Source organism: Oryctolagus cuniculus, chromosome 6 (assembly GCF_964237555.1).
Source record: "Oryctolagus cuniculus chromosome 6, mOryCun1.1, whole genome shotgun sequence".
Lineage (NCBI taxonomy): Eukaryota > Metazoa > Chordata > Mammalia > Lagomorpha > Leporidae > Oryctolagus > Oryctolagus cuniculus.
In genome coordinates this window covers 49195358-49208478 of record NC_091437.1, presented here as the reverse complement: position 1 = coordinate 49208478, position 13121 = coordinate 49195358, and the positions used below count along the sequence as shown (strand labels likewise).

General features: G+C 39.7%; 1 long non-coding RNA gene across 2 annotated transcripts in view; it reads left to right on the top strand.

Moving 5' to 3' along the window:
* The window catches only part of LOC103347953 (uncharacterized), a 159250-nt gene that overhangs the window by 34977 nt on the left and 111152 nt on the right, over positions 1-13121 (top strand). The window lies entirely within an intron of this gene.

The following is a 13121-nucleotide window of genomic DNA, read 5'->3' as shown; positions in this document are numbered from 1 at the left end:
CCAAGTGAGCCACGGCAACGGCCCCGATAATGAGCTTTTTCAAGAAGCAAGTTATACTTTTTAATCTCACAATTCATCAACCTTCATTTGTCACCTTGTTTTAGAACATACTAATACAAGACTTATCTAAGTCAGATTTGCTTCTTACCAATAATTTAAACTCTTCAACCTGCAGTTTACCCATATACAAAATAAAGATCTGATAATAGACTCATGATGTTTCATAAACATCATAAAGTTTTAGAAAAATTATGTCTCCAAAGACTTTCTTTAGCTTTTACTCTGCCATATATGAAGCACGAAGTAAAAGATTAGCAATTATTTGTAACCCTTCCTTATGCTTAGCTGTTATCCAGGTTCTAAGTGTTATGAGTAGGGGAGGTAGAAGAAATGCAAAATGCATATTTTAGTTTATGAATCAATTCAATTAGTTTGTGAACCAGTTCCTACTCTATTTTGTCCTTTGAAGATAGAAAACTAACTAAAACAAGCTTCCTTTTCCAAAAAACTAGTTAAATTTAGCTGGAAAAGGAGCAATCCTGGATATAGATGGGATATACCCTGCTCAAGGTGGGCAACCTACAACATAGTCTGTGTTTAATACAGAGTCGTGAAATGACTAAACAAAGTCATATGTAAGAGACAATGGCACAGACATGCCATGTATACACGTGCAGAGAGTCAGCAGCCAAAAAGGTATTAGATAAGTCTCATAGGGATAGCAATAATGAAGTAATGAAGTATATAATTCAGAGTTAAGTTATAACATACTAAGCATTTGTCATTGAGGATATCTGATTGAACTGAGTATGAGCTGGTATGAAAATTGTAATAAGAGATTGTGGTGATGCTGTTGTGTGACTGGAACTCTGCCAGCTATGGGGGATATAGCAGTGAATTAGACAAAATTTCTGTCCTAAAGGTATCTGGAAAGCCAAATATAAACAAAAGTTACAAATACAATAGATCAATCCAATGAGCCTATTTAACTTTAGCACTTTTTACAATGCCTAACAATGTAGGTATGCAGCAGGTTTTTTTATTTTAAATGAAATTCATGTACTGCATATATACAGTTGCTTTTTGTTTTAGTTTTTTTTTATTATTTATTTGAAAGGCAGAGTTACAGAGAGGCAGAGAGGTCGTCTATCCACTGGTTCACTCCCCAAATAGCTACAACATCCAGAGCTGGACCATTCTGAAGCCAGGAGCCAAGAGCTTCTTCCAGGCCTCCCACACAGGTGCAGGGGCCCAAGGATTCAGGCCATGTTCCACTGCCTTCCCAGGCCATAGCAGAGAGCTGGATCGGAAGTGGAGCAGCCAGGACTCCAACCGCTGCCCATATAGGATGCCGGTGTCGCAGGCTAGGGCTTTAACCCACTGTACCACAGCACCGGCCCCAAGATTTTATTTTTTAAAAAAGCCAAGTAAGAAATGACTACCCCAGTCTGCCACAGACAGGAAAGAATACACAGAATAAGTGCCTGGGCTTGGTGGGTCAGCAATGACACACTGGCAGGTATTAGGGATCCAAATATTGAATAATGACTGGTGAGCTCTGTTCTGTCTTTTGCCTTGTATTGAAGTAGCATGTTGATTATGCAAGGCCACTTAGAACAGGACGTTATTGCAGCCTCTGAACATCTTAATGAAGATAGATTTCCACTTTCATTCATTCCTCTTTGAACTACATCCGTCTGAAATCATAACACTTAAGACTTTTAAAATGATCACCTTCTTTTCTGCTAGTATCAAAGACCAGTTTATTGATCGTCCTAGTATAGCACAGCTTGCTAGTTTTGTTTTCTGCTTCTACAGTCTTTCCCCCTGGTTAGCTATAATTGAAACTGTAAATTGTCATTTTGTCACCAGGAAGGGGAGTTTAATCTCAGTCTTTATTAGGAATCAGCTCCTCCAGGCCCCAGGATGCATTTAACAATGGGCTGTGGAATCAATTATTCAATCTCCAGAGAGTTGTGCTTGATCACTTGTCATCGACCTGAGGCTTTATGGTTAGAAAGATTTGTGATGAGGGACGCTCAGGTTTCCAAACTCAACCATTTTCCACCAACAGACAACTTCAAAAGCTTCCTCTTTTAAAGAAACCTCCTCTTGGTTCAGATACTTAATCCATTATTCAGTGATCCTGATTTACTTTCTTTGAGTGTTATAATCACTGACATTCTCCAATCTTAATTTCATCTATCCTTACCGATAAGCACATTCCATGATTAAAAAAAGACATCTTGAATGTAAAAATGCCTTCATGAAATATGGCTAAAAAGTTTCTCTCCTAAGAAATGTCAACAAGAGTATATCAGACCACTAAAAAATAATAATCAAAGAATGATATAAATGTCACATCATGTAACAGGCATTCATGGAATCTTTTTAACTTGTTGAGGATACTATAATGAAGTCTCTGACCCAAATTTACAAAGATGAGAACCCATTTCCTGAAGCTCTTCCAAGGAACCCCCAAATAACTCTCAAGCCAGGCTTAAACTCACCTATATTTCCTTGCTGTTCATATGAAGAATCTCCAAAGAGTTTGCAGAAAATTGGAGTTAAAAAGTATTTTAGTGCAAAAAAATTGCAATTCATAACTTTTTGAAGATCTCATAGTTCTACAGACCTGGTTAATTTTGTATTTCTCGTTATGTGTCCCTACGCTCAGCTTTTCTAGCCTTTGCATTTAGTTAGAATTTCTTCATGCCTCCAGACAGGTCATGTTACTAATTCCAAGCAGAGAAGACAAATTCTGTTCTGCATAGCCTTTATTTCTCTGAGAACAGCCTAATATCCCTCCTCGGGGCACAGAGTTAAGCTGCCTGCAATTCCAGCATCCCATATTGGAGAGCCAGTTTGAGTCCAGACAGCTCTGCTACCATCCAGGTCCTGGCTCAAGCACCTGGGAAAACAGCAAAAGTTGTCCCAAGTGCTTGATTCGTCTCTGGTTTCCTCCTGGCCCAACGCCAGCTTTTGCAGTCATTTGAGGAGCAAAGATCTCTTTATCTATCTGTCCCTTTTTTCTCCCACTCTGTGTTTCAAATAAATAAATAATAAATATTAAAAAAATAATACCCTTCCTATCTCTGAAATGTGAAGTTGTTGCTGGATGGTGATATATCCAGTGAGTTAATTATCAGTGTTTTATTAACTATGATATAAATAGTTATGTTCCCAAAAGACAGGGGCAGGTAAGAGATTAGAGGAGGCAGAGTATCCAAAAGTGGGAAAATCCTCTATTTAATGTAATAAGAAATTTTGTCTGTAATTTATATTTTAATCAATTATTAATTATCATTTTAGACAAAAGTGCTTTAGGGAGAATGAGAGCACCCCAACATCATGATAATGATGATGATGATGTTGATTTAAATTAAACACCAAGAACTTTTGATTCAAGGTTTCTTCCTTCCCTATTTCTCTCCTCTTTTTCCTCACTCCTCCTCCTCCCTCCCTCCCTCTCTCTCTCTCAAGATTTATTTAATTTATTTGAAAGACAGAGTGACATGGAGAGAGGGAGAAACAGAGAGATAGAGATCTTTCATCTGCTGATTCACTCTCCAAAAGGGCTGAACCAGGTGAAAGCCAGGAGCCTGTAACTCCATCTGGTATCCCATGTGGGTGGCAAGGGCTCAAGGACTGGGCCTATCTTCCAGTGTTTGTCCAGGAACGTTAGCTGGGAACTGGAGAAGAGGCAGAGCAATACCTGTGCTGTCTGTCTTTGTTTCTTAATCCTGGAACTGTGTGATATTTTCCTGAGGATCTTAAAAAGTTAGTCATGATAAAAATTACTGTGTGTAATTGTTTATTATCATTTATATGTCTGTTTGCTATGTGACACTTTATAAATGCTGCCTACACTTATTACTTTATTAACTAAATTCCCCTCCCTCTCTCTACTTGTATTTCACAATCAATTTAATTTATTTATTTTCCTTACTATGTATGCTAAGCTTCAGTATCCAATGACAAATCTACAATTTGAGTTACATTCTTGCCGTTGGTTCACCCTCCAATGGCCGCCGCGGCCAGCGCACTGATCCGATGGCAGGAGCCAGGTACTTCTGGTCTCCCATGGGGTGCAGGGCCCAAGTACTTGGGCCATCCTCCACTGCACTCCCTGGCCACAGCAGAGAGCTGGCCTGGAAGAGGGGCAACCAGAACAGAATCCGGCGCCCCGACTGGGACTAAAACCCGATGTGCTGGTGCCACAAGGCAGAGGATTAACCTAGTGAGCCGCGGCGCCGGCCTAAAATCTATATTTGTATCATTTCATATTCACCAAGAGAAGTAGATGGAGAGATTAAGTTATGAATGTTTAAACCCTTTTTTGAATATGACTTAATACATTGGAGTTATACTTATTTAGAGTTTATGTTCTTATTTAGGTAATTTGGATCAAAATTCTTTTACTTCTAGATCACTTAGGGCCAGGCATCAATATATATTTGCACAAAGAGACTTACTACCACTTGGCACCTAGTGCATCATGGGTAGTTTGCAAATCCTAAGTTTTAATGGGTATGAGACAGTGGCAAAAATAGTTACAGCATTTTTGTTCTACCCCTCACTAAAGTAATTTGGTTGGGAATGTTGATGGAGGGAACAGTTTCCCCTCATGTTAAAAATATGCTAGTTATTGTTAATTATTTGATACCTGCCTAATTTAAAGAGCATGTAAGTACCAGTTTTGAAGGATTGATTGAGTCAAAGGTGTTGGGCACACACAAATCACTCCCATGTTTATCTCCCTCTAACCACAAGGGCTACCCTGTTAAGTCACTTTGAATTATGAGAGAAATGAGCTCATTAATCTTCATTACACTTCTGTGGATGAAATCTGCTGATACGGCACATTCCAGCCTTGCTAACTCAATCATGACTACAGACATAGGGTCCCTGACTGCCTACACTATATGCCAGGACAGAAGAATCAACGAAAGAAATACAGAAGCAAAGCCTTTGTAGCATGATCAAGAGCAGGGACTTATGAAATCAAGTGGGTAGTTGAGAAGGGAGTATTGTTGCCTTATCCCAAACAATTCCATGGTTTGAGAAGTTGAGGACTTCTGTCCCTCTACCAATACATGTTTTATTTAATTACATTAGTCGGGAACATTTAAAGTTCAGATTGGAAGAATCTGTGTCAAAATAGTTTAAACCAAAAAGGAAAATTGCATCCCCATATCACAGACAATCCAAAGGACACAACTGGACTTGTGAGTTTAAGCCGTGTTAGCAGAGTTCTCCCCAGTAGAGGCAGCGTTTCCTACGTAAAATATATGTACGTGTGTACGTTTGTAGTTGTGTGCGTGTGTGTGTTTAGCATACAAATGATCGAAATTATACTGAGAAGGGTAGGTGGTGTGGTGCAGCAGGATAAGCTACTGCTTTGGATGCTCACATCCCATGTTGGAGTGCCTGGGATCCATTTCCATCTCCACATACAGCTTGCAGCTGATGGGCACACTGGGAGGCAGAAGATGATGGTCAAGCCCTTGAGTCCCTGTCACCCACTTGGGAGACCTGTAAGGAGTTCCTGATTCCTGGACATCTGGGGACTAAACCAATGGAGATGGAAGATTGATCTATCTGTCTGTCTGTCTATCTGTCTATCTATCTCTCTATCTCTGTGTTTTTCTCTCTGTTGCTCTCTGCCTTTCAAATAGCTAAAAGCAAATAAATAAGCTCTGAAATTGTATTAAGAGATATTGTTAAAGAAACTAGAAAATGCCTTACCTGTCTTGTACATAGTTACTCTGAAAAATCTGAAACACTTTCACCTCATCTTACGGAACATAAAGAATCACTTCTGCCTTTACAGAGGGAAGCCAAGGCCTGAGACCCATTGATGACCATATGAATAGCTTATGTATGGACTGAAATACCATCTGGATGTTAGAAGCAAGGCTGCCTCTAACATATAAAATACCTTTTCAGAAATTAAAAAAACTTATTTATTGACCCTGTATGAATTAGAAAAATAGTATCTCCGGTTAGTTTATACAGCCCATAAAACATAGCTCTGCCAAGAGTGTGAATCCTCAGTTTCAGCCCACTTTTAAATGCCAGGGAAGTACAAAATCTACCCAAATTTGTGTGAATATATGTGACTGACAAATAAAACATCATTGTCTTTGTGTCTTTGTGCTGAAGTCTATACCTGTGTGTCCTCCTGAAGGCCACAGAAATAACTGAAGGGTTTTCCAGAGAGAGATCTAGCCATTGCCAGAAATTTTTGGGAGTAACTCTTAGTTCTTAGAATGCCATGCCTGGTAGGAAGGTTTTTTTTTTTTTTTTTTTTTTTTTTGGCTTGTTTGGTTGGTTGTTTTTGTTTTTATTCTTTTTTTTTTCTTCTTATCTTGGGGGCCTGAATAACACCAGGTAGTATAGTTATGTGTTTAAAGTGGGCATTTTGGGTAGTATGGTACCAGATTGACATCCAGAAAGTCAAATCCTGTGGTAGCCAGTTGTTGTTACATGATGGAGCTTCAGAAAATGCAGGCTTCCAAGGCACAGGTGAGCCTTCCTGGTGGTGATAAGGGATGTGTTATATTACACCTCTAGACCAGGAGAGCAATCCTTTGCGTCAATCCTTTGGGAGAAAATAACTGGAAACTCTGCATTGGAACTTTCTTGGGCTGTGCCTTTCTTTCTTTCTCTCTTTCTCTCTCTCTTTCTTTCTTTCTTTTTTTTTGACAGGCAGAGTGGACAGTGAGAGAGAGAAATAGAGAGAAAGGTCTTCCTTTTGCCGTTGGTTAACCCTCCAATGGCCGCTGCTGCCGGTGTGCTGTGGCCGGCGCACCGCGCTGATCCGAAAGCAGGAGCCAGGTGCTTCTCCTGGTCTCCCATGGGGTGCAGGGCCCAAGCACTTGGGCCATCCTCCACTGCACTCCCTGGCCACAGCAGAGAGCTGGCCTGGAAGAGGGGCAACCGGGACAGAATCCAGCGCCCCGACCCGGACTAGAACCCGGTGTGCCGGCGCCTCAAGGTGGAGGATTAGCCTAGTGAGCCGCGGCGCCGGCTGTGCCTTTCTTTAAACCATACCATTTAGCCATGATAAACATAAGCATGCACCTTTAGCTGTAATATGTACCATCTGAACTGTGATGAACATTGAGCTGCAACCATAACAGCTTTCATTGAGTTATGTGAGTCCTTTTGTTAATTAGGAACTTAAGACTGCTCTTGAGGATCACCGAATTTTCAAATAGAGGCAAGAAATAATAGTCTTCTACACTGTATTCCCTTTAACTTTGAAAAAACACTTTGCAGATTTCACTTACAAAATAACACCATAGTGTGCTGTAACATGTTGCAACTTATTTTATTAGTACCTGTCTTATTCATCTGTTGTCTCCTGCTCGAAATGTTACCATATATAAACATATATATGTACGTTGCTTGTGAATTAATGCTAATTTCTATAACAAATGTGTTCCTATATATGTATGTATGTATATATATATATTATATATGGGATCAAGCATAGGAGGAGTCTACTTCTCATGTGTTTTTTTTTTAAACAAAATCATAGGATCAGTGCTGTGAGTACTTTTCATCTTTAACATGTAATGCTCGAGGTCCTTGTGCTTTTTCCTCAAAACTCAGAGGAAGAAAGTAAAGAATATTATTGGGGAAAATGATTAGTAGTCTGGGCCTGAAAGAGGCACTCTTCCCTCCAATTGTGTTGTATTCGGTGGAATAGGACTTTGTACCCCAGAGGAAGAGGCAATAGATGTGGGGAACAGCTAGCCACTGTCTACCACATACGTTCATAGTCTGTCTTCTCTAATCCCTTCAGGTCCCTTGGGCTATCAGCAGCTAATATGATAAATGGATTAATGAATATGTGTTAATTGGTGATTATGTCTTAATCCTATATTATACATTTATAATTTCGTAATGTATCTGTGCACAACAGCGAATATTTTTGGAAAACTAATTATCGGCAGGGGGGACTTCAGAGGTCTCAGCATCTAACTTGTCCTGCCTTACTGAGGGATTGCCCCCACACCAGTGTTTTGTCTGCTCAAATTTTATAATCACTGTGTCCTCTAGCTGGGACAAACCTTTCGCTCTGATCACAAGAATGAATCCTTAACTGTAAAGAGGATTATAATGAGTAAAACTTACGCATGCCTAGCATGGGAGCTCCATTATTTGAAAAGTTTTGTGTGTGTATTTCATTTAATCACAACAACCCAGTCAAACAGTTCTTCGTTAAGAATGGTTGGTGTTAGAAGTTCAACCTATGTTGTTTGGCTCCAGGACCTAACTAGTCTGCTGTGTTATTTCTAAGTCCAATAAATGGCCTATGGGAACTTGGCTCTATAATGTATCTCCAAGTCAGAGGAGTTCTGTATTTTTGTAGGGAAAGTGTTACACATAATATTCAACTACCTCCTCGGCTTTCATTTACCTGTTGTTGTTTTCTTTCCTACATATTCTGCATCCTTCAATTCCCCAGCCTCAAGTGCCACCTGCTCTCCTGCAAATGAAATGTGGCATTTACCATTTAAATTACTCTGCTCAGCAGTGTCCTGGAAAACAAATACAAAATGACAGTCCCACTCTACACTCTATCTCTGGGTTTCACACTTCTATTTCCCTTTACAAATCTGGGAGAAAATTTAGAATTCTGGCGAGAAAATTTGTTGACAGAAAATGTTGCTCCTATTTTCTGGCCTTTAGAAGAACCCTGAAGGACCTGCCTCTCAAACAACAAGAGAATTTCATAAGCAAAATAAAGCAACCACAAAGTCCCCAGGAGAGAAAGCAGAATATTATTATGCTTGGTCTGTCATTGTTATCATCTTCAAATAGTGTTTGTTAAGCCTGCAGGAGTACAAGACAGTGGGTTGGTTAAATTGGCATCTTTTCCTCCTCCCAAGAGCTTGCAGTTTGAACAGAAACAGAGCAGCAAAGACAAACAGATACAAGGTCAAGCTGAGACCTATACTAACACATTAACATACTCAATTAAAATAGAGTGGAGCTCATTACAATTCAATAAGAATGGGAGGCAGCAAGATGTAATATAAAAAGGTACTAAACTAGGAGTCAAGAGTCTTCCAGGATGCCAGGTGTGTGGCTTTGGGCAAGTCACCTCAGCACCCCTAAGGCTGGAACACTTGGCAAGATTTTGAGGAGGCAGTTTGAGAAGGTGAACTGAAAACAGAATCCAGAGTCAGAGAACCACATGGTTTCTGCAAACATGAGAAGGCACTTTAAGCTCTCTGGATCAATTTGTCCTATTTCATAAAGTGAAAACTGGAAAGTTCATTCAAGAATTGATTATCTACTGGTTATATAAAGTATCTTTAAATGTGTGTGGTGTGTAGTTTAAAATGTTCCTACATATGAAAGGACACCACAAAACACACCAAACACCAGAGTTAAAGGAAAGGTTTATTGTCGGGGGTGGAGGAACCCGACAGGCTTAAGAGAGATGGGGGGTACAGGAAGAGAGAGATTGTGCGGGAAAGCAGGTTTTCTTATAGCCTTGAAGGGGGTAGGGAAGTGGGAGCAGCAAATCTCCTTAAGGTGCAGGTAGAACTGATACTCATGGTTGGGTCATTTGGTCATCTGGCTTCTAGCAAGCCAGGCTGGACTTAAGACTGAAGCTTATTGCGAAAGATGGTGATGGGGCCAGAGTCTAAGATGGTACTGGGGGCTTAAGATGGCACCTCAGATAAGACAGCATTGGTTTTACTAACAACATATATTGTAGGTTTTTTTTTTTTTTTCATTTTAATCTGCTTAGCTGTCATTTGCTGGTGTTTCTAAAAAATAAAGACACTGAGGTCAAGAAAAGCAAACTCTTATACATGATTTGATTGGAAGATGGAATAGAACAGACAAAATTAAAGACACGGAGAAATCTTAAGGATGGAATTACAAGAAATTGAACTAAATTAAACTGAAAAGTAAACAGAGTGCCTTTTCTGTGTCTTTATCTTTTGATTGTATGATTTTTTGACTCATAATTTCTTTACACGGATTTAACTAATATTTCTGAGAGCCTTCTGTGTCAGGCACGGTGGTGTGTACTGCAGATACCGTTACGTATATGAGTAATAAGCATCCCCTTTTCATGAAGAAGCCACCTTAGAAACAGGGAGAAGCAGACTATAAACATGCATCGCACAAGAAAGTACCAAGGGAGAATAACGCAGACAACTGAATCAGGATGGTGTTCTAGCCAGCGAGTAGATCTTTTCTTATATTTGAGAGAGCCAAGGACCAACTCTTTTAGAATGTATTATTTAAGGTAATAGTTAAATATAACAGGGAGAACATGAGGATATAGGAGAAAAAAGCATAAGTTGGGAATAAAATCCTTGAGATGATAAAGTTTTTCTTTCCACAAATCAACAACCTTCTTTGCTCTTAGCTTCTGTCCCAATGTATCACCTGGCTAGCTAATCTCTTTCTTTCTCACAAACCTAAAAAAGAAGAAAGAAAGTCAAAGGTAAACATAACTGATTTATCCAGATTGGCTTAATTAAAGGTGGTTCTCTGCTCATTATTGATGGTGCAAAGAACAAGTAGCTTCTACAGTTCATCTGTGACTCATCTGTACTTTATCTTAAGCACTTAACTCTTTGTGAGGAGTTGAGAATAAATTAAAGGGTATAAATATACAGCCAGCACTTTCTGTCTTTACATTAATGTATACACAGTATTTCAAACAAAAAAAAAGATCAGCCTTAAATTAAACCTGATTCAGGTGAATCATGGGCTGGAATAAATACCCAGTATATTCATCAACAATTTATAACATTAAAACTTCCCAATTTCTTGAGTAAATAATCTAAATATGAACAAATATTATAAATTATTGGGTAACTCTATCAGCTCCTCACTGTGGTGGGGTGCCCTCAAGTGTGAATTTTCAGTTATTTGACTTGATCACCATGTGTGGTCACCACCCCCAGATACCTTTTGTGTCAGCAGCCTGTGGATCTCAACATGCTTTACAGGAAAACTGTGGTGTAAGCAGAAATACTCTTCCTAAGAAATAGAAGACCCAAGACTCCATTTGTCATCTTCCATTCCATTAACATTTGGTCCTCTAGGGTAGTTTCTTTTTTTTTTTTTTTTTTTTTTACAGGCAGAGTGGACAGTGAGAGAGAGACAGCGAGAAAGGTCTTCCTTTTTCCATTGGTTCACCCCTCAAAGGCCGCTGCGGCCAGCGCACCACACTGATCCGAAGCCAGGAGCCAAGTGCTTCCCCAGGTCTCCCATGTGGGTGCAGGGCCCAAGCACTTGGGCCATACTCCACTGCCTTCCCAGGCGACAGCAGAGAGATGGACTGGAAGAGGAGCAACCGGGACAGAATCTGGCGCCCGGACTGGGACTAGAACCTGGTGTGCCTGCGCTGCAGGTGGAGGATTAGCCTATTGAGCGAACTTGCTGGCACAGGCCCTAGGGTAGTTTCTTGTTAAGAATTTCCTGGAGCAAGTTTGCATGAGAAGAAAGCTAAGATTCTCCTCTTTTCTTGTGTTTTTTATCATTCAATGCCTGTTAAGCCTGAGTTTTGAGGGTTATGTTTTAAACACTGCCTTTCTTCAGCAAGGAGTGTCTTTCCCTCTTGTAATGAATGGAATGAGAATGATTCCATTAGTGCTAAGAATGTATATGTGAGGGATTCCATTACTTGGGGGCAGTGGTTCTACTAAAGATGCAACCATTCAAATGAGTCTATATCAAGAAAGCAAATTAAAGGTAAATTTAATGATTTAAAATCTGATGCTAAATTCGGAAGACCACATTGTCCTATGAAGGCATTGACTAAGATTTATTGACTGATTACTTAATATGTACTAAACTCAGTGTTAGAAGCTTCATAATCATTTAATCTCACAAACATTATGTAAGAAAGGAATTTCCACTTTTAGCAAAGTAAGTACAAGTTAACAGGGCTAAGAATTTGTAATCTGACTTGACACTCAGATCGAGTTAACTGATGTTCTATCCAATACTGTAAATCATCTTAGAATGATCATACATTAAACCCTAATTTTCCCAGTTCTCCTTCATCTTAGAAGCAATGACACTATTTCTCCCTTTGAGTTTTCGCCTAAAGATGAATACATTTAAAAGATTAGTAAATTCATTCTATCAAGTCCTTTTATATATATTTTCCAGCAACTGTATTTGTCTGCAGAAGAGGAAGGTGGTAGGTTTGGGATCCGCATGGAGGGAAGGCCTATACTTCCGGGAATGGAAAGTCTGTACCTGTACTTCTGGGGAAGAAAAGTACTTATCAAGGTCCCTGGGGGTGCCTAAAGGTCAACCAATGAGATCAGACCCACCTCAACCTTTAACCCCCATGCCCTGAATCTATAAAAGGAGCACTCCCAATCTCTGACACGCGACTTCCCTGGCCCCCGCTCTGTTGGGACCTGGGAACCTCGCCCGGGTGGGGGGGGGGGGGCGGAATCCCAATAAAAGCCTGTGAATTAATTGATTCGTCTGCCTGGGAAAATTTGTTACGCGCCAGACACCTTGCAGAAGAGAAATATCACAGCTACAACCATAAACATAGTTCTCTTGAAGAGTAGGGAAATCAATACATTTAAGTTCATACATATTCTTTGGGAAGACTCATTTCTTTTTTTAAAGTTTTTATTTAATGAATACATTTTTCATAGCTACAACTTTAGGAATATAGTGGTTATTTCTCTCATACCCACCTTTTCACAATGATTCCTATCTCACCTCCCTTTCCCTCTCCCATCCCCCTCTTCTTTATGGTTCATTTTTAGTTTGATTTTATATACAGAGGACCAACTCCATGTTAAGCACAGATTTCAATGGCTTGCACCCACACACACACACAACATATAGAGTACAATTTGGCAACAAGATGTGCAATTGATTCTCATGGTACAACTCATAAAGGAGGGAGTTCCTACATGGGGAGTAGGTGCACAGTGACTGCTGTTGTTCCTTTAACAAGGATGACTCATTTTCAACTCATGTTCATAATAATGACACTAAGCACTTCCTAGACATTTAATTATCAAAGATGATAATAGATTTCTTAGAAGGATTCCATTATGACAATATGGCTTATGAAGATTCTTCATCACAATTATTTGAAG